Raw genomic sequence first — 21449 nt, forward strand, 5'->3', positions numbered from 1 at the left:
GGTTTAAAATTGAGTAAAACCCAGTTTATACAAACCATGTTTTGTTAGCAAATATATCTCTTATTTTTATAGGTAAATTTATGCATAAAGAATTGCAGTAGGTTGAAAAAAATTTTGCCATTTCCCCACGTTTATATCTATATTAGGAGTTCCAGTGTTATGTATATGTCATATCTATAGTTGTTCAACATATCTATAGTTGAGACTTCTGCTTGGCATGAAGCCAAGGAGACAAGATTCTAAAGCCCATTAACAGTGTATCATGATTGTGAATTAAAGAATCCTGTGGAATCATAAACTGTCTAGAAGGAAAATTAGAAAAATAATAAAATTTGATCAAAGGGTTAATATATTTTTATTAGTGTCTGGCAGCAGACTAGTAATAGAACATTTAAATGTGTACAGCAATATAACTGTCTTATGTCAGATGCATACTGGTGAAAAAGTCTGCAGACAGTAGAGTACTTATACTCTAGACACTAAAGTAATAATAATAAAAAAACCCCAACCAACCAACCAACCAACCAACCAAAAAAAAAACCAGACCAAAACTAAACAAAACAAAAAACCAACTAAACAAAAAAACCCGACAAAATAAAAACCAAACAAAAAACCCCAAACAAACAAACAAAATAAACCCCACCCAAAAACCTGACTAGACTTCAATAGCTCTCATCTGTATTTATCAAGCTGATATTCTCTGGAATGTGGAGACTTTTCTAAAGGACTCAAAACATTACCAAATGTTTTCAGGCTATCAATGTCAATAATTACATAGCAAGCACTGCTGGGAAACTACATTCCCACATTAAAATCCCAGTCTAAAAAGCTCAAAACATAACTACTCCCACCAAACTCTGTCTAAACAAGGTAAAAATAGCTGTTCCATACACAGAAAATTTGCACAGGCTAGAAGAGGAATGCTGCAAGGTAGAACTATGTCTCTGTCAGTGGCTGAAAAAGCAATATTTTGAAGTATGTCTGGTCGATTAGTCAAGAATGGCGTAGCAAGTCTAAGCAATAAAATTACTACTTTTTTCATAATAGAATATAAAATGAGTATAGAGTATTTTGTAAGTTAGATTTTATATTTCCTCAAACACTCGAGTCCTGAGAAGACAGATTTTATTGTTTTAGAAAGTCTCATGCTTATATATCAAAATGACTGTATTTAAAAAAACAAGGATGTTTAAGAAATTCCAGGCTCTTTTTCTGGCTTTCCCATTTAAGTTCAGTGACATCACAAAGTTAATATTAATTCATTTTAGCTACTAACACATTTGAGAAGTTTGTGGATGTGGAGTTTATGAACACAACTGAAGATTCTCCAAGTAAATACAAACAGAAAGTCAGAATTTAGCTGGCTGTGGAAGCATTAATGGTAAGCTTTTGTTGTCTTCCTCCCTCACCAATATGGTCTTACTGTTTACTTGTTATTTATATATATTTATACAAAATTTAAAGATAGAAAGGAAAAACTTCAAAGAAAAAGGATAAAATAAACATGGCCTGTTTATCCCTCTTCATTCCTTCCCCTCTCCCCCTCAATCAAGTGCCTTTCCTGTGCTTACCTTGTTCTGATCTTTCAAATCCACCCAACTGGACAAGAACCATCTGCTGCAGCACCACAGCCCACAAGGCCAGGAATAGCATGGAGAACCATAGCATCACTTAGCCAACAGGCTGTTTTCTCACGACTACTGAAAATGTGTCCAAGAGCCAGGTCATACTGCCTTCCATCTCCCACAGAACAGATTGCAGTGACTCAGGATCCTTCTGGGTCAGAAGTCCTCTGGGCCAACCTGCTGCTGCTGTACACAGCACTAATTCACTCTCTTACAGCCACCTCACCAAGCCTGTTTTCAAATCATTTAAATGTGTTCTGGCAGACAGCTATGACAAATAAATGTCTTTTACCAGCATACTGAAGTGAACCTTTGGGACATTCAATGAGAACAGACATGCAATTCAGTCTAACACTGGACAACTTATTTTTCTTAATATGCTTTTTTCTTAAATGATGCTTCTCCAAACTACATCAAATGTTATAGTGGTATCGTGTTTTCTTTGCGTTTCTTGAGGACCTCTTAGAATTATACCTGGGGTCCCAACACCTTACTGTGCAAAGCAATGCTTATTTTAGTGATTTAATTAATCCATTCCAGGTCAGTAAAGCATGCACACATTTATGTGAGTCAACTTCACAAACAGACTATAAAAAAGAAACAAAGCAGAGGAGAAGTTACTACCAGAGAGAGAACACCTTTATATAATAAAAATTAATAAACTTCACAGCAGAAGAACTCAGATGAAATTACAGTGTATGCTTCCTTTTTGTTTCCTGCTTACTATGTAGTAGAACTTATTTTGGCAATTAAATCATAGTAAGAAAGATGTTTATATACTGAGCTTCCCTTATGTTCTGCTCATCCTCCCCCTAAACACACATACTAAGACACAGAAATTAATCAAACTGCAAAAAAGTCCAAACAACTCCTAAAATAGTCTCAAAACCATTTTCTTGAAAAAGATTCAGGTACCACTTGAAGTCAATAGAGCAACTTTCCTGTTGGTACCTTATATGGAAGTAACTGAAATGTGAAATCTTCATACAGAAAGAGAGCTATACTAAGCAAGTTAAATAGCATTGTCTTGCCTTGGTGTTATTCTTTAAAGTTCACCACAGCCTTAGTCTGATAACACCCTACTGATAGCAGAATGAAAAATGTATTGAGAGCTTCTGGTATAAAGCAATACCATGACTACCTAATTAGTATCATAAATATCACATCTTTTTCCAATTGAAAACATGACCAATAGTTCCACTAAAACTTTTGTATTATACTAAAACAAGTTTGAGATACATGAATTGAAGTACAGGAACAGTGAATTGCCTTGTTTACCTACTTAAAAGCCAGTATAAAATTCTGGAACATCACAGCAAGACTGACTTCAATACAATATCACTAGTAATGATAGCTTAAGAACCAGAAAAAGGAAGCAAGGGGGAAAAAAAGGAAATTATTTCCCCAAGCAATTGTAATGTCTGCTAAAGGACAGAAGGAAGGTGACTGGTACCATCAAGATAAGCAATAGATCTAAAGAATCTGGGAGGTCACTGTGCTCTGTACACCTCCATTGCAAATTGTAAATTACTTTCAGTGGTGTTTTTTACTCCTGAAAGGTGTTCCAGGAGTTCCAAACACAGAAGTACTTAAAAAACCACTCACAACTTTGTTGGCTGCTCGTCAGAGCCTTTTGCTCTGACAGATGTTTCCTTAATAGCTACAGCAAAGTTGATTTGTAGACTACATAAGAAAAAAAAAAAAAAGATGAAGCCTTGAAGCCTTCCTTGCTGATCTGTACACAAATTTCAGGAAAGGTGGGAAAAGCTCTTCACCTGGGACAAATGAGGAGAAAAGCACAGTGGAAGTTGTACCTTCAGACAATGACGTTCTTTTTACAACCCAGAGATCTGTGGTTCTTTAACACTTAAAGTTACATGGCTCTTTACTGACAGCATCCTCCTCCTTTCAAAGATAAAAATAACCTGGTGCTAATGAAAACAGAAGTTTAATGTCTGTACTTAAAAACCAGCCAGACACCATGGGGTCACAAAGCAAGAAACTCTTAGGCAATAGGCTGCAAGCTAGAAGGAAGTGCTATTAATCTGCTGCACCTGTTGGCTCTTCTGCAGCTCCTACCGGAGAACCAGGATGAGACTTTGTCCACCCCAGGACTACTGAGGCATGCAGAAAGGTAGAGCACAACAGAGCCAGCAGACTGAAACCAGACAGCTACTGTGCTACCCAAGCAATTATTTCTACATACTGGCTTTCTGTATCTCTAGGCAGGTATCTTAAGCTCTGAGGAGCTCATTTTCTGTTTTAAAGGCCCTGATGCTCAAAAGCAAATATTCTGAAAATGACTGCTGAGTGTCAGGAGCTACCATAAATGCTGTGACAATGAAGAAAGAACTGTTCATAAAGACTGTGTCCTCCCCTGCTCCCTGTGAGGGCAACTACAATTCAACTGCAACCATTCACATGTGAAGCTCTGCCAGGTTATGCTTGCTTACAGACTGCTCATGTAACAGCAGTATTACTGAGTGCAAAAGTTCCCAACTGAGAATAAAGAGCTCCTTGGTAAAAAGAAAGAAATGTCAACCTGAAGAGATTGGGCTTTTTCTGATGGGAATATCTCCACTGAAATTCCTCCAAATCTAATATGTGAGACCACATATTAGATTAGTTTTTAACTAAGAGTTCAGGAGGCTAATTTAAATTATTTGCACACCAAAAAAGCCCAACAAGACCCAGATAAATGTACATAGAAAGTTTATTAAAGAATACCAGCTCTGAATGAGCAAATCAACTATCTCAAAAAACTGATCTACAGAAATAAAGGCCAGCATTTTTTATTCATTCCACAATCTAGACATTCATTTTCTCATTTGTCAAAGTTCTTAGCATTTTACACAACTTTCCAGATTCAAAGTGCCTACTGAGTCTTTGATTGACAATATTTATCACGGGAAAGTTCTGTCAAATTGGGTATCAAGAAAAAAGAACCGAGGGAACACACAGTAAGGAACCACTAAAAATCACTAGGTTCCAGTCATCTATTTGTCATTAGACAAAACAATCTATGACAAAGGCAGGCAGATAGAATCATAGAATCTCAGAATCAGCTGGGTTGGAAGGGACCTCCGAGATCATCAAGTCCAACCCTTGATCCACTACCAGTGCGATTACTAGACCGTGGCACTAAGTGCCACATCCAGTCTCTTTTTAAAAATCTCCAGGGACAGAGAATGCACTACTTCCCTGGGCAGCCCATTCCAATGTCTGATCACCCTCCCTGTAAAGAAATGCTTTCTAATATCTAACCTAAACCTCCCCTGGCACAACTTGAGACCATGCCCTCTTGTCTTGCTGATAGTTGCCTGGGAAAAGAGACCAATCCCCACCTGGCTACGACCTCCTTTCAGGTCCTTGTAGAGAGTGATGAGGTCTCCCCTGAGCCTTCTCTTCTCCAGGCTGAACAGCCCCAGCTCCTTCAGCCTCTCCTCATAGGACTTGTGCTTGAGTCCCTTCACCAGCCTAGTTGCCCTCCTCTGGACCTGCTCCAGCACCTCAATATCCTTCCTGCACTGAGGGGCACAGAATTGGTCACAGTACTCGAGGTGTGGCCTCACCAGCGCTGAGTACAGGGCAAGAATCACTTCCCTGGTCCTGCTGGCCACACTGTTCCTAGTACAGGCCAGGATGCCATTGGCCTTCTTGGCCACCTGGGCACACTGCTGGCTCATGTTCAGCTTCCTGTCAATCCAAACTCCCAGCTCCCTCTCTGTCTGGCTGCTCTCCAGCCACTCTGTGCCCAGCCTGTAGCGCTGCATGGGGTTGTTGTGGTCAAAGTGCAGGACCCAGTACTTTGCCTTGTTGAACCTCATCCCGTTGGAATCAGCCCAACTCTCCAACCCCCAGGTCCCTCTGCAGAGCCCTCCTGCCTTCCAGCTGATCGACACTCCCCCCCAACTTAGTGTCATCTGCATATTTGCTGATGATGGACTCAATCCCCTCATCTAAATCATCAATAAAGATATTAAACAGAACTGGGTCCAACACTGATCCCTGGGGGACACCACTAGTGACCGGCTGACAACTGGATGCAGCCCCGTTCACCACCACTCTCTGGGCCCGGCCCTCCAGCCAGTTCCTAACCCAGCACAGAGTGCCCCTGTCCAAGCTGTGGGCTGCCAGCTTTTTCAGAGAAGTATTCAATTACTTCAGCCACATACTTCTTTGAGCATTGCCTTGCACATCCTCCCAAACAGATCCCATTCCTTTCTTGAAGGATCACCAGCAGACACCATGATTAAATAGAACACTAAAGCACATGCATCTACTCTCCTATACGGCTCCGAATCATGGGTCATCTACCGCCACCACCTGCGTCTCCTAGAACGCTTCCATCAACGCTGCCTCTGTACAATCCTTAACATCCGCTGGTCAGATTATGTGACCAATACATCTGTTCTAGAACAAGCAGCTGTCACTAGTATTGAGGCCATGTTACTGAGAACTCAGCTGCGCTGGGCAGGGCACGTCTCCAGGATGAAGGACCACCACCTCCCTAAGATCCTGCTCTATGGTGAACTTGCCACTGGCTGCCGCATGAGAGGAGCCCCGAAGAAAAGATTCAAGGACTCCCTGAAACAACATCTCAGCCTTGGCCATATTGATCACCATAACTGGTCTACTCTGGCCTCCAATCGGGAGGCCTGGAGACACACCATCTATAACGCAGCTGTCTCCTTTGAGAACTCACGCAGGATCACTCTCGAGGAAAAAAGGCAACGCAGAAAGAACTGTTTCTTGCAAAATACACCATCTAAGGAGTCTTTCTGCTGTGCCTTTTGCAATCGGATATGTCTGTCACGTATTGGCCTCATAAGCCACCAGCGTGCCTGCAGCAAATGTGGATAGTGCCTTCCCAAATCTTCGTTCGCGAAGCCCAGCCATGATGATGATGATGAAAGCACATGCTGAACTTCAAGTATTTAAAATGTACTATTACTATATAAAAAGAATTGAAAAGCTTTAAGGACCAGAGATGGGACCCTCAACATCTCTAAAAATAGGTTCTTGTTTAAGAGCTTTGCTGAATCAACGCTTAAATACTAATAAGTATCACCAATGGCTGATCCCTAAAAGAACCCTTGCTGAATCTTACTCTTTTGCTTTACCACAGAAGTATCTTCAGTCTGCCTGATGGCCCATTTTTGGCTCTCCACACTTGGTACTAAGCTCTGTGAAGCACATCTTTCACAAAGACACTGCAGAGGAATCTGCAGAAGGAAGGTTAACAGCCAACAATGTCAAGAGCACAATATCACGACTGACATTAATATTTCACTAATATGGAATGCCAAAAATAATCGGGAATTAATTTAGGCTGGATTTGTCAAATGAGATGCCTACCGTTCCATTCATAGCCCAGATTTGAATGCTGACTTGAGCACTGGCCAGTTTTCAGAGGTGTTGAGAACTTGCAAGGCTCAGGGTTTCAGAACTTAAACATCACACCATTTGTTGAAGTACCTGAATATAAATTATGTAACATAACTGCAGGTTTGGCTGACTTGCTTTAAGATGTTATTGATGAGAAAAATTAAAATCAGTCACTACTTTATTCCAACAGAATGACCTATGCAAGCACACAAAACCATGTGGTAACTTTGTGTTTCATAGCAGTATGGAACCCCCATACTGCAGCTACCTGAAACCAAATTTCAGTAGCTAGAAAGCTACTTTCAAAAGTATTCTCTACAGCTAGTTTTCAACATGGACACAGAAAAAAATAGTACTGACATTCTTTGTTGCACACGATTTTGAATCATTTTTTGGGAAGATGACTGTAAATCATTTGGGCAAAGAAAACATTTCCATAGATGGTCAAATCACCCCACAGCTGAAATGCATCCACACAACAACTAAAAATAAAACAGAATTATGCATCAAACTAACCTGTGTTATCTATTACAAAGTGAAAAAAGAATGCAGCTCACACTGAACACAAACCATAGCATGCTCCAAAGGAAGACCACGTTAGCCTACATCTACCAACTGATAACGTAAAAGCAACAATTACAACCAAAAAAACCTATTATACAAAAGCCACTTAGGCACAGGTCCACACAGAACTTCAGTATAACTGGTCACTGTCACTTGTTGTTGATGTAGAAGATTAGCAGAGAAACAGAAACCTACAGAGAGAAATGTGCCTGAAGTATAAGCCCTCTCTCCCACATACCACCAAGATCCTATTTCATGTACTTACTGGAAGCCACACACACAGGGCAGAACCTCAGTATAGGTTCCAAAAAAGCAAATTAACTTTTCTCAAAATAATTTATTGAACAACCAGAAGAGAAAGAAGTAATTTCTATGAAAGAGATAAAATCTACTCAGTGTGGCAATCCTGACCACTAAAAATCACCCATCAACAGTCATCTATGCCTGACACAGTATCGGGCTGTTTCTGTAATAAGATGAAATTGCGGCAGGGGGTATAGAGGCAAGAACACTTCCCCCTTAAAAACAATATTAATGCAGCTGCAGCATGCATGTTCTCAGGTATTTTTCTTTACATTTATCTATATATTTAAAAACCAAAATTCTTTCATTTTACTTCAGGAAGGAAGGAGAGAATTTTTCTTCTTCATACACAAATGCACATCTATCTACATAAAAACAACTTGTCACAGAGCTAAGAGGGAAAATTGTCTCCCTCCTACAATTTCCTTTTTCACCCTCAAATGTCATATGATACATAACACCTAGTTACTCGTACGTATAGAGTAATAAATGACTTCATACACTGTTGTATCAGAAGACATATGGAATGTTTGTAGTATTCCTAAAAAAATGCCAATTTTAGGGTAGCCCACATACTTGAGCATTTGCTTCACTTTCATCTGCCAAAAAATGTAATAGGATGAGTGTTTGGTGCCTAGCATTATTTTTTGATTTTTATTTGTTACTGGAATTACTAAACATTTTATTAGGAGAAAATTTACTTAAAAATATAACTTATGAAGAAAAGCAACTTCAGTGTTTTCACCACATCTGTTTCCTCTTATACAACCATACACAATATGTAACAAATGGACAAAGGGAAATTAGACATCTAAAACCAAATATAACCACACCAGAGTGATCTAGTTAAATGAGACTGCATGTTGTAAATGTTTTTCCCCAGCTAATATTCTCAGTGTCTAAATTTCCCTCAATGAAACTACCTACTCACGAACATGGGTCCTTTAAAAGGATTTCCCAGACACAAAATACAACCAAACTGTGAAACTCACTGCCACAGAATGCTATGGATGCCAGAAGTATAAATACATTCACCAATTAATTTGAGAAATGCATGGAAGAAGCATCTTTTAAGTGGAAAGGTGTGAATGCAACACAATTAGGAAATCCCTAAAGACTACTGGAAGCTGGGAGAGGATAACAGCTGAGACATCACTGTGTGCCTACACTTGTACGATGGTACTGAGAGCTGACCATGGTCAGAAGGAGACACTTCGAAAAATGAAACTTTGGTGTGACTCAGTGCAATTCATGTCTTGCAGATCCAAAGTAAAGCTTTTATCTGAAACACAATCTACTCTATTCCATTTCATGCTGTGTGTCATACATAGTTTTTTTATATATTAACTGAAACACAATGCTAATCAGAGCAATGAATTGTCTACTGAAGGCAATGTACAGACAACTACATGAACCTCACTGTTACTCTGTATACTCGCATTTCACTAAGAGCAACTCTGTGTTGCTCACGTATGGACAACACCTTTATTAACAGGAATAAAACCAAATATATCGTATAGGAATACAAAGTGAGAGGAAAATGAAATGAGGATTAATGCAAATTAGTAAGAATGTTACAAAATTAAGAAAGTTGCTCTACATTTTCAACCATAAAATAGATTTCAAATATATTCCCCCATTTAAACATAAACCACACTACATTGTCTTGCAACTCAAAAGATCTATATTGAACCTATATTCAAATAATGTGTTAATAAGATTTCAAAACAAATAATTAATTAGAATTACTTTTTAAATCCTTTCAACAAACGGAAATCATCATTGTTACAATTCAAGTCCATGATGAGATGTTTCTGTAAATAAAAAGAATGTCCCATACTTTCTGAGTACAGTAAGTGATGCTAAAGTATCTAAGAAAATCATAAGTCTCTGGATGTGGCAGCACATAAAAACACTCAGTCCAAGAGCAAAACACCCTAGATTATGGGCAATTCCTCTTACTCAACGGTGTCATACATCAGTTCCCTAAATAAGAGAATACAACTAGAATTTTCTGTGCCATATTTGAATAAAAATTAAAAGCAAGCTTTATAAAATCAGATTAAAAATGCAATTATTTTTAAGCAAGAGGATTATGCTAGATGGTAGAAGGGGAGCACCATTTTGATTAACAATAAAATAGAAATCCTTTAGAAGAGCAAAAACTTAGCCAGAGCAACACCACACAGCAAATGTTCCTGTGGGGCTACACTCCTCTCATGATCTAATGTAAATAATGAAACAGACCTGGAAATCAGAATTTGTGACTTTGGTTTTCCAAATTTGATAAGGAAAAATAAAGTAAAATCTGAAAGACTAGAATGGCATTAAAAGTCTGTCTCTTTCTCTTTAAACAAGGGAGCCAACTAACTACATGACGCCATTAAATAAAAATTAAAAAGAGACAGAAAATCATTAACAAAAATACTAACCCAAGGACACCAATTGCAGATTTCTACCCATGCAAATTAACCACAAAAATTCCAAAAGGACCAGGAACCTAAAACATCAAGAAGTATAAAAATCCCTGCACTTCAGTGGAGGATTGCAAGTTTAAGCCTATGGGGTACAGTTATGAGTGCTTTAGCAGAGAAGGAGGTATAATGCACTAGTAATTAAGCTGCTACATGATAAGCATGGCAGCTTTTAGGTTTCTATCACATACCATTCTGCCCTATATTATTAACATTACTTTGATTAAAAACAATAGTAGTATGTGTTTTAACTTTGTACTCTGGATAGCTGCCTGTTGGACTTGACTTTCAGAGGCTTCCTGAGTGCAGGATATTCCACATAGTACAAAAGGCCATAAATAGCTTAAGCATCACTCGAAACTACCAAAAGATATCCACAGCTGAGCTACAAATTGAAGTGGAGGAACTCATGCAGACAATACAACCTTGGCAGTCAGCAAGGTGTAGACCTCCCAAACTTCCTGGTTGCTTTTCCTCTCACTTTGGGTATATAAAAAAGGGGAAAACAAGGCCTTTTTAAATTTACAGACTGATATTGGGTTTCTTAGCAGTCAGCCCATAGTTTCAGTTATGGGAAGATTATTTTCACATGATGGATAACAGAAGTAAGCTGAATTTATGTAAAGCATTATATAAGAGTCCAGACTAAATGGCAGCTTGTTTTCACCAACAACGTGCTTGGGAATCAAACAGATTATAAACATTAAGAATAAAAAAAAGAAAAAAAGTCATGTGATTTCACTTAGGATCTCAGTAAGGAGTCAATGTGGGCCAAGAGGCTCACTTTGCAGGAGGTATCATTGCAATGATACCAAGGCACAGGATTGCTCACCACGTTCCTTGACCATATGTCCTCCAGGTTCTAGTTTTTCTAGCTTTGTTTGGTACCTGGGCATAAAATCTTAAGCAGATGGAAAATCTGCAACTGATAGAGATGTTCAGGGACAATGAGGGTGGCATAAGAGTAAGTATTGATGTATTAATGGATCTCTGATATTACTAAGTTTTTGTACACTAATCTTATGCACCAACAAGGAAACAAAAAGTCCCATTAACATAAGCAGTTGAGCAAAACTCCAATTCTTATCACACAGTCTTAAAATGTTGTTAAGAATCCATATATTTTCCCTCAAATATCTCCATGTCTTCTAACCTGTTACCATAATTTCCATGTGGCTTTTTCAGCACAGTTTAAAATAAAAAATTTTGTGAATTATAAGCATTTTTCCAAATCACACCATAAAGAGATACCTGCATAAAGTAAGATGCTATTGTATTATAAAATACACTTTTGAAATAAAAAGTTAATTAGGACTCATTAGAAATGACCACTTCAATTTTTCAGGAGCACCCTTCAGGGTATGGAATTAGTGAGTACTCCTGTGGTAGTTTGGTCTAGGCCTTCCTTGGTGACCAGTTTGTAACCAAGGAAGTGCCCAGATTACCCAGTATTCCCTATGATTTTTACGTAAGCCGGGGCATAAGAAGAATGGAGGAGAGGCCTTCGTCCCTTTTTCCTTCTAGTGGCTTTGGAAGTACGGGTTTCCCTGTTGTTGAGTCTGTTGTGTTGGGGAGCGAGGCCTTGCCGACCTTGGGAGACGAAGGTTGCTGGCGGTCGTTCCAGCGTGACTTTCTGTTGTCCCAAGGAGAGTAGTAAGACATTCTTTTGCTAATTCTTTTAGTTGCTAGATCTTGGGCTACTGATCGTATATATTTTACTTTGGTTTTGTTCCTTTTTTTTCCTTCCCCCTTTCCCTTCCCTTTTCCTTTTGAAATTGTACATATATTTCAATTGTATATAAATGTAATAAAAGTGTAAGTATATTTAAATATATTGCTTTAGCTGCCTCTCTCTTGTGAGGTTTGGCGACTTGGCAGGGAGCCAGCTTCAAACCACCTCAACTCCATATTTTAAAAGACTTGTTATTAGTTCTGTAGATCTAACTCTTGCTGTACCACTGTCAAGTGTTTTGGATGAGTAAAATTTTGTGTGCTAATCCTATTCCCAGCAAAGGCAACTAGAAACTGTATTTCCCTGTCTGTACCATGTAGGTAACACTTATTTTGACCAACCTTTGAGAAGGAGAAATAAGTTACGTTCATCAAATTATTTGAAAACTCAGAGCATTATAAAGAAATTTCTTAACAGAACTTGTGAAGAACACACCTTTGGTGAAAAAGGTATGGTATAATAAAAATCTAAATACAGTCTTCAGCTAACCAGAATGACTTTTCATGTACTGGAAGGAGGAGTTGCATGTTTCAGCAATCTCCTTTCTAAAGCCTTTTTATAACCATGAAGCATATGGCTAAGAATCAACCCAATGAGATCAGACTGAAGTTTATTGAGTTACACAGAGATCTCATTTATCTTTGGTTTTGGAAGGCAGGGTTAGGTAGGCTATATTTTCACATTAACATCTGCAGAGCATTCCAAAATCCTGGCATGGCCAATGACATGGAAGTTCCAGGTCCTATGATTTATTCTCCTCCAGTAGACATAAATTAGTCTGTATAGATGGAATCCTTTCACTTCAACTACAGTAGATAACGCAAAATAATTTTAGCTGACAAGTTTTTTTCTTCACTTGTTTTTTTGAAATTAATTTACGAGTCATTACAATTTTGTTCAGCATTAAACCTCTGTATGTATATCCACAGACATTCTCCACTCATCCATTTGGCTGAAATGAAGACAAGAAACAGCTGAATAGGTCCTACAGTGCATTTGCATATTACACCCCTGCATTCAACAGGCAAACCTACATCTAATAATAAATACTGAAGAGAACAGAATGAGTCCATGGGTGTCAATGGTGAGTTTGATCACAAAGCTTTACTGAAGCTCACAGTTAAGTGCTTTCATTACTCAGTTCCTTTTATATATGGGTAGGATCTGACCTTTCCTTCAGACTGCCCAGTAGAGTTAAGTTTGTCTGATCAAATAATTTCACTGAAGCCTTTATCTGAAACTACAGATGAAACTATTCATAAGTATACATAACTAGCAATGACTTCTGTTCAATTAGATTTTTTATGCTGTGGGTTTAAAATTCAAATTGGAAAGAAAAAAGTATGAAAGAACACATTTGTCAAAACTGAACTTTAGCATGGTGTTCCATGCAATCCAGGGAAATAAGACACAGCATTTTACTAACCAATTTTCCCAGCTGAGTTAAACATCAAAATACCTTCCCTTGTAGTTTACACAAAGGCCAGACACAGAGACAAATGTACAAAGTATGACATTAAACATACTGGAGTTATTAATGGAATAAATGCAGCAGTCAAAGGCTCTCTGAAGATAAAAGCATCACTCTTTCCCGTCTCCGGAACTTTGCCCAAATCACAGTCATATTTTCATATTTGTCAGGTTTTTCCCCCCCCTGTAATGAAAGGGTTTCCTTCATAATAGTAAATAAAAATTAAGTGTTCCTTCTGTGCTTCAAAGTAAAATGGTTTCAGTAATGATGCAGACAGTACTGTGTGCATCTTTCTAAGGAAAGATTTACTGTTCAATTTCAATTTAAAATTTTGTATTGCTTCAGGGTTAAAAATACTGTGATGTAATCATGCAGAAATCAATTTCTTACAAGTGAATTTGTTGCTTTTTCTAGTATCTAGTTCTGTGTTTGCGAAGGGTCGCATTTACTAATTAATGCTCAGAGTAAGAGGTTTTATGAAGTAAACATATGTGCTTAAACCCAAGGCTTGCATAGTCATCACTAAAACAACATTAAAAGCTTCAGTGTAGAATGCTAACTAGACTTGGCCTTAAAATCCTTTCTGCAGGAGAAGTAACTGAGCTAGAAAGAACAGTTATGTCAATCACTGATTTGACAGACTGACATTTACATCAGTTATGACAATTTCTGGTCTTACAGACAATCCACAGGGTTTCTGTACAAATTTCGGCTATTACTGCATTGAACTACAACCAAACTTTAAGCAAGATGTCTAGTCTAGCTTTAAAAATTGCAGAAGCTAAAAACACAGGAGCAAGTCACTGTGGAAAAAAGAGATACTCTATTTTTGAGCATCATGCTGACAATTTACCCTGGCCCATGACAAATTCAAGATGGTTTACATCCTCTGAGAACTAAACTCATTTAGATTACTTTGTGTTTGCTGAAGGCTAAGTGGGTATGGACTATGATCATGAATGAGCTGACCTGTGGCAAGTTCATATTCCATTGCAACTGTCCTTTTTTTTCTCCCCAAGCACTTATTGGAGTATGCAAAATTATTTCTGTATTTCACTCCCTCACATTCAAGATCCCCTTCTATTCAAAATCTTTCACATGTTTACTTACAGATGACAGTACAGTAATTTATGAATTGTTTATTTGAATTCATAAGAGATATAGCTTCTCATCTTAACTAATAGCAAGGGAAGGGATTTTGGTGTATCTCAAATCAGATATTCTCAACACTTGACTCTGAAAAGCAGGTTCAAGATTGCTTAGAAATGTGGACAAAACCCATTAAAAAGTAATTGGACCAATGAAGACAGTGCTTTCTTTAGCTGAATTAGGAATGGCAGTTACAGTGCTCAGTATTCAAAGCAAGCTTTGCTGTCACCACTGCCCAAGAAAGTCTGCTGTCTTAAGGCAAAGCTGAAGCGTCAGGGAGAAGACAGAAATGCTAAAAACATCATATCACTTTGTCTATGCAATGTTTCATCTTACCACAATTGCTCATGCAGTGAAATAATATGCTTAAGTGGTATACTTCATTTTCTAACTAGCCTCTCTGATAAAAGAAAAAGGAAAAAAACCCTTGTGGCTAGCATACAGCAGACCTTCAAATCTCTTTTGGATTCCTTTTCCACACACTGAAACAGTGAGCTATTTTCTGTCCTCCCACTCTCACCCAGAAGCAATGTCTGCTTGTCACTTAGATGCTCATGAGAGATATAAGTAGTAACAAGTTGTTGATTCCAATATTTAATTTATTGCCAAGAGTAGAAGCAATAAGCAAAATTCTGTTTGACTACGAGCAGTCAGCAAATTAAATACCACCACAAACAAGCCTGTACTCTTTAAGTGTAACTTAAGCCACACCTTACAGCTCTTCTCCTTTATGGCAGCAAGCCCTCACACAATGAATGTCTAATGAAGCTGCAGTGTCTCCACACTGCCTTGGATGTCAGATCTCTTGACATAACACAATTGAACTGTTTCTTGTTTGCTACATCTGCAATTCTTTTTATTATTAGCAAATTTGCAGTATACTTGGAGACACACTGTGACTGAGGCTATGCAAGGCAGCACACATGCATGCTTTTCTCTAGCACAAAACTTTTTTGAGGCCTGCAGTCTGACTCTCAAGTACAAGTGTGAAAAGACTTTCCAAGTCTACAAAGGCTTGGAGAACATTACCCAGATGTGTTGTTAGAAGACTTGACGGACATGTATTATGGGTTTTCAAGGGACTTACCCACTGTTATGCACCTCTTTGGAGGTGTGAGGGAAGTGAAATGTCAACTATCCTCATAAGCTGGGACAATTTTTACAGTTACAAGTAATTATTTCATTATAATTTCTTTCAAAGTCTCAAGCAAAAGCTTAATTTTTAAATTATTATTTTTGTTTATGTTTTCTAAAAGTTGCATCAAGTAATACATATTATTTTTGGTCTGAACTTGAGTGACATTTATTTTAATGTTCAAACACTTTCTGTTAGGTGTGTATTTCAATACTAAATGTACATTTTGGTAGTAAGCATAAAACACCTGAGCTGAGGTTCCACAGAACCACAGTGCACTCTCTATAGTTCTCAATAACACGTTAAATAAAAGCTGGTTTTACAGCTCCCTGAACTAAAGCTAAGATTTTTAACTTTATTTGAAAAATAAATATATGAAAAACGTGAATACAAGCAAATGTCTATCAAAAGTTTTCAATCTGAAGAAATTTCCTAGAGATTCAGAAGGAAGACAGATTCAGCATTGTAATGGCATACAACTGTCAGTATGGTTGTAGGAAAATAAATCCAAAGCCCATAAGATCTCTACAAGCACTTCTAATTCCTGCAATAAACTTAGTAAGATAAAAATAGGGCAATGAGAAAATTGAAGTGCAATATTGATGGAGCATTGCCAGTCATTGCTTTCATTCAAATGGGGATGTTTTGTTTGAGCTCCCCCATTGCTCACTGCTAGAATAAACTGCCTAGACAAGTTCCAAGCCTGCAGGTGTTCCACAGGCCAAAGTCAATATTTTAAATACCACTCCAAGAATACCACCAGCATTATTAACTTACAATTTTATCATGTCTCAGGATATTTGCTGATTTTTTTTTTTCACACCCCAGTTTCTGGAGTCATGTAATGACAAGAAAAACTCACCTGTTGTGTTAAATGAAAGCAGTTGTTGGAGATAAAGCCACTTAAATAAGGAGCCTACCATGTTCCTTACCAGCTCTGGGTTATGAAGGTGGGTTAAAATGCAGTTCAATACAACGCATGTTGCAAACATCTAATCACAAGCAGACAAAAGAAGTCTGCACTAGACAGTGCTCCACTCTCAGTGTCCTACAAAAACACAGATGGTAAAATGTTTCTTTGGCCACTGATGCTACTTGATCATTGCCAACAGCTAGAAATTCAGTAGGATTTGTAGCTCATGAATACTTCCACCAAATTTTCTGGTAGTTTCCCTTAAACTAGAACGGGTATTTTCTTTCTTTTCTTTTGACTGAGCTTCTGCCAACCAACTTACTTTTGTGCAGCAACCAGTTCTCCAAAATACAGTGACAGACTGCTCAGACCATCTTAAAAGAAAAAATCTTGTGTTGATAGGATTATGACAGCAACAAGCCTGTAGCTCTCTATTCCTGTTGGGTTTTGATGCCAGGAGAGTTCCCCTAGGAGATAAGAACTTCTTCAAATTCCCTGGGGGAATGTTTTGCAGGAAAGGAACACTTCAAATCTGGTTTGTCCGCTGAACCAACAGTACTAAAAGTCTGTTTGAATGCTATAGCAAACTCATGAAGTACAGCACAGGCAAGTAACTTTACCTTACAAATCATATAGTTTTCATTTCCTGAATTTATAACCAGTGATGCAATAATGGAAACTTTTATATGTTTATAAGTTAGATGACCCACAATCGTTCCCTACAGTAAGCACTAGTAATTTCTGACTATTAAAATAATTGTTATATTCTATTGCTATGGTTTGCTTAATGGGGGAGTTTTCTATTTCACATACCATATTACATAAGCAACAAGATTTCCAACCTTAGCCAACAGTATTGGATGTGACTAATTTCTAACATTCTTTTTGGAAGTCAAAATAAACATCCACTCAGTTTTCTTTGTTTGCCATCTCAACATTCTAAGCAGGCTGGCCTTCTCACAAATTCATGTTGGTTGTCCCCAATTAACTTTTTTTTTCTTTTTAAAATGTTTGAATTACATCCAGTTAGATTATTTCCATTTAAACTCCCTTTCATCTAACATTAATCCCCAACTGTTGTATTTCATTTAAATGACAATCCCACATTATAATTTAACTTAAACTTTCAATTAAAACAGACTGTTCAGATTTACAAAAAAAAGTCACTGATGTGGCGAATAATGATGGGAAAAATGGAGATACCCTCTTCAAAACTCTATATACAAACTACTGTATTATAGGATCAGATCTTAAAACACTACCATGTCTGATCAAGAAAGTTAATACGTACAGTTATAGAATACTTAGAGGGATTGCTTTAGGATATTGTTTTGTAATCCCTCACTTCTTCTTAAATTACCCTCCATCTCAGTATCTTGTGCTAGTTAGAGGTAGAAGTTAATTTGCTCTCTCAGCTTCTGCCATAGCTGCCTCACCTATGTAATTAGCAAAACTGCTGACAAGACACCTTGCAGATTTTCTCAAAGAGAGCTCCTCTGAAGGAAAACAAACCTGTCCTTCTGTAGAATAACACTCAAAGTAGCTGTGCAAGGTTGGTTTCTACTCTTCACACTGCTAACTAATACTTATGCATCTGCTTCACACCTTCAGTGCAGTAGCTGCTTTCCAGACACTTGAGAAGGGCAGTCTGTTATCTTTCAGACAGCAGATCAAACTAGATGTGCCATTTAAGCAAAATAACCACAGAATAGCTTGCTAAAAGTAACAACCGCACTGAGGCTCAACAGATGAGATGCAATGAAGAAATTCTGTCTATACAATCTGCTTCATCCATTTCTTTTCATAATTAATTTTAATCTTTGCACCCTATGTCTCATACTTAATTTGTTTAATTGGCTGAAGTCTAGAATGGCCTCCAGCTGTCTAGACCATTGAACTAGGAATGCAACCCTGCACTAGCTCAAAGTACACTGCCCCAATTTTTGCTCCTGGAGATTTATGTGAGCAGTTATTCACACTGCTTGTGAATAACTAGTTTGTCTAGTTTGTGTTTGCAAGGTACTTCCTGTTCTATTTGTTTTAATTGCCTACCTGTTATTCTACCAAAGCATTACCTGACTACCAGTGTATTTACCATAAATACACATCTGTTTTGCAAACAATTATGGGTTTTCTTGGTGTGGATCTTCTATCATTCTGTTCTTTCATTTGCTTACAAGGTATATTTTATGGTCTTCTATGACATTTATTATATTATTGTGTTTATTTGCTTCACTACAATGAAGTATTTATCTTTCCTCTCCCACATCATATTTTTTCTTTTTTACAGGTGCATGACCACATGACATAAGAGCAGAAAGTTTCTCCATTTTTGATCTTAACTTTCCCATACACAATCTCTGCTGGAAATTTTATGTGTTACATTTATTTTTCAGAGTCAGTTCACTTTAGTAAATAGTCATTTAACTTTTATGCCTAAGAACACTGTGATTTTAAAATACTCAGCACTACAGATTTTGATTTTCTTAACCAAAACACAACTTACCATAGCTCCTAAAGAGTTTCACTCATTGTTCTACTTTCTGACACAGAAGATACAACTGGGCTGTGTACCTGTGGTTTAGGGTGTATTAAGCCAACATTTTCATGGCTTCATTTCACAATGTACACTGTGAACCAATAGTTCCTTTGAAATGCCAGTCCCTGAACACTTAAAAAAGGTTTTGTGATAAGGATCTAAGTCAAATTAGTTGTCTCCTTCTCTCTTTCCAGCAGAAAAGAGACTTGATGCACTAAGAGACTTCATCTGTCTGACTCCATCTACCCAGTTATTTGTCAGAGGAGATGTGCTTTCAATATACTAAACTCTAAGTCTCATGAAAATCAACAAGTGTGCAGAGGACTGTAATCACATTAACTGACCCACTCCCTAAAAGAATGGAGCCCAGATCCAAACCTGAAATTGAAGAATCCACAGAGAGATGTAACAGTGTACACACTTCAACTACAGAAAAGTCCCAGATAATCCTCAGATCAACTGTAAGACTCAAGTCCCTCAGAAGTCCATACCTTATGGAACATCTCCTTCCAGAGTTTATCTTGTCTTACTTTAATGTAGCATCTGCAGATTGTGCATCTCACTTCTAGTTTTGAACTTTTTTTGTCTGCTTACATATATTGTTTAATAATTTGTAAGTTTATTTTCTTGCATTTCTACATCCATGAAGACAGTCACCCTTTTGTATGACTCTCTTTCAGTTATTAAGCAGTAAAACCTCAATAAAGTTTTCAATAACTGTTTCTTCAGCTTGCTTTTATTCCTTTTGATGATATCTGCTAAATCTCTTTATATTCCCTTTCCCCACAACTCTCTACAGGTTAGGACTTCTGTTTTATCTGCATTTTAATACTTCTCAATTATATTTACCAGATTTAAAACCTATCTTTACATGTCCCAGAAAGCCCATCAAATTTTCTTCCAGATTATTCTTTCTATTTGATCCTTCCCACTCTTCTATTATCTCCATATATTGTCAACATCTTTTGGACAGTCTGTAAAGGGATTACTCACTTTCATGACATTGTTATTTCTGCTTACTTAAAAGTACAAGCTTACCACGTCAGTTGTGCAATCCTCCCTCTCTTCAGTTTTAGTCATCTCTTTTTTCTTTCTTGGGCCTCTGTACAGAGTTATTTCCTCTTTACTTTTTACATATTCTCCTAATTTTTTCAGCAACAAAATTCAGACATTACCATAAATAAAACTAACAAGACATGTCTCAAGTCTGCTCAGGAAAAAAAAGTCAACCTTGATCCAATACTGTATCCCTGTATAAGTTACTCTACTGAGGGGAACACTAGACTATTTGAAGAGAAACTATTTTAAAAAGAAAGGGACTGCAAACATCCTGGCCCAAACAACGAAGACAAAGGTAAAAATCTAGGCACAATTCTGAACAGAATCAACTAAAATGCATAGGAAACCCCACATAATTTATACTTGATCATTAGTAACATCCAAGTATCTGTAGGGAAATTTCCAGAAATTTACCAATTACTCCCAGTGTGTGAGTCTTAGGTACAAATGTACAATCAAGTTAATAAATAAGTCGGAAAAAAAAATTAAAAAACCAAAATCCCTCCAATCAACACAAAGATGATAGGGAACAAAGTAGTGGCATCCAAAAATCCAAGTCTTTACCTTTGTATAAAAACATCAGGTTTTAGAAAAAAGAAAAGGTTTTTCAACTGTACAGAATTCCATAAGAAAAAAAAAGTGGCAAAAAATTTAAAGTCTGAACATGGCATGGCAAAGTAGTCAATAAAATACAGACTACAAAACTCCATGTAATTTGCTACTATGTTTTTGTGATAATTAGGAATAATGAAGTAGAAGTGAAAGTGGCAGACAGCCACAGTATTTATCTCAGACTATAATGAATAATCATTTAAATTAAAACATTGTCAGAAAGAAGATATACCACTGAATCATTTAAAAAAAACCCTATATTTGATAGTATTTCTATTCACAGTACTTGGTGTGCTCAATAATTATATCTGTAATAGCACAGTCCTTCTCAAGTATTGTTTCTTTCAAAGGAAGAAACTGAAGTCTCAATTTGCAACTATAATAGTAACCCTAATTCATGTCTAAACATTAAGTCATTTAATATATAACAGATAGAAAATTTCTTGCTTGATTATATGGAAATAAAAAAGTGGTGGAACAGATTT

At 37.3% G+C, this 21449-nt stretch overlaps 1 protein-coding gene and 1 long non-coding RNA gene across 4 annotated transcripts in view; one reads left to right on the forward strand and one right to left on the reverse strand.

Moving 5' to 3' along the window:
* The window catches only part of ARL15 (ADP ribosylation factor like GTPase 15), a 243710-nt gene that overhangs the window by 34710 nt on the left and 187551 nt on the right, over nt 1–21449 (reverse strand). The window lies entirely within an intron of this gene.
* Nucleotides 12217–20072, forward strand: LOC116780212. 2 transcript variants are annotated; one of them, XR_004354379.1, is made up of 3 exons: nt 12217–12535; nt 13016–13170; nt 19488–20072. It is a non-coding gene; the product is annotated as an uncharacterized LOC116780212 (long non-coding RNA). The 2 variants fall into 2 exon arrangements; XR_004354380.1 differs by lacking the exon at nt 19488–20072 and adding an exon at nt 16670–16787.

This window comes from Chiroxiphia lanceolata, chromosome Z, assembly GCF_009829145.1.
Source record: "Chiroxiphia lanceolata isolate bChiLan1 chromosome Z, bChiLan1.pri, whole genome shotgun sequence".
In the NCBI taxonomy this organism is placed as follows: Eukaryota; Metazoa; Chordata; class Aves; order Passeriformes; family Pipridae; genus Chiroxiphia; species Chiroxiphia lanceolata.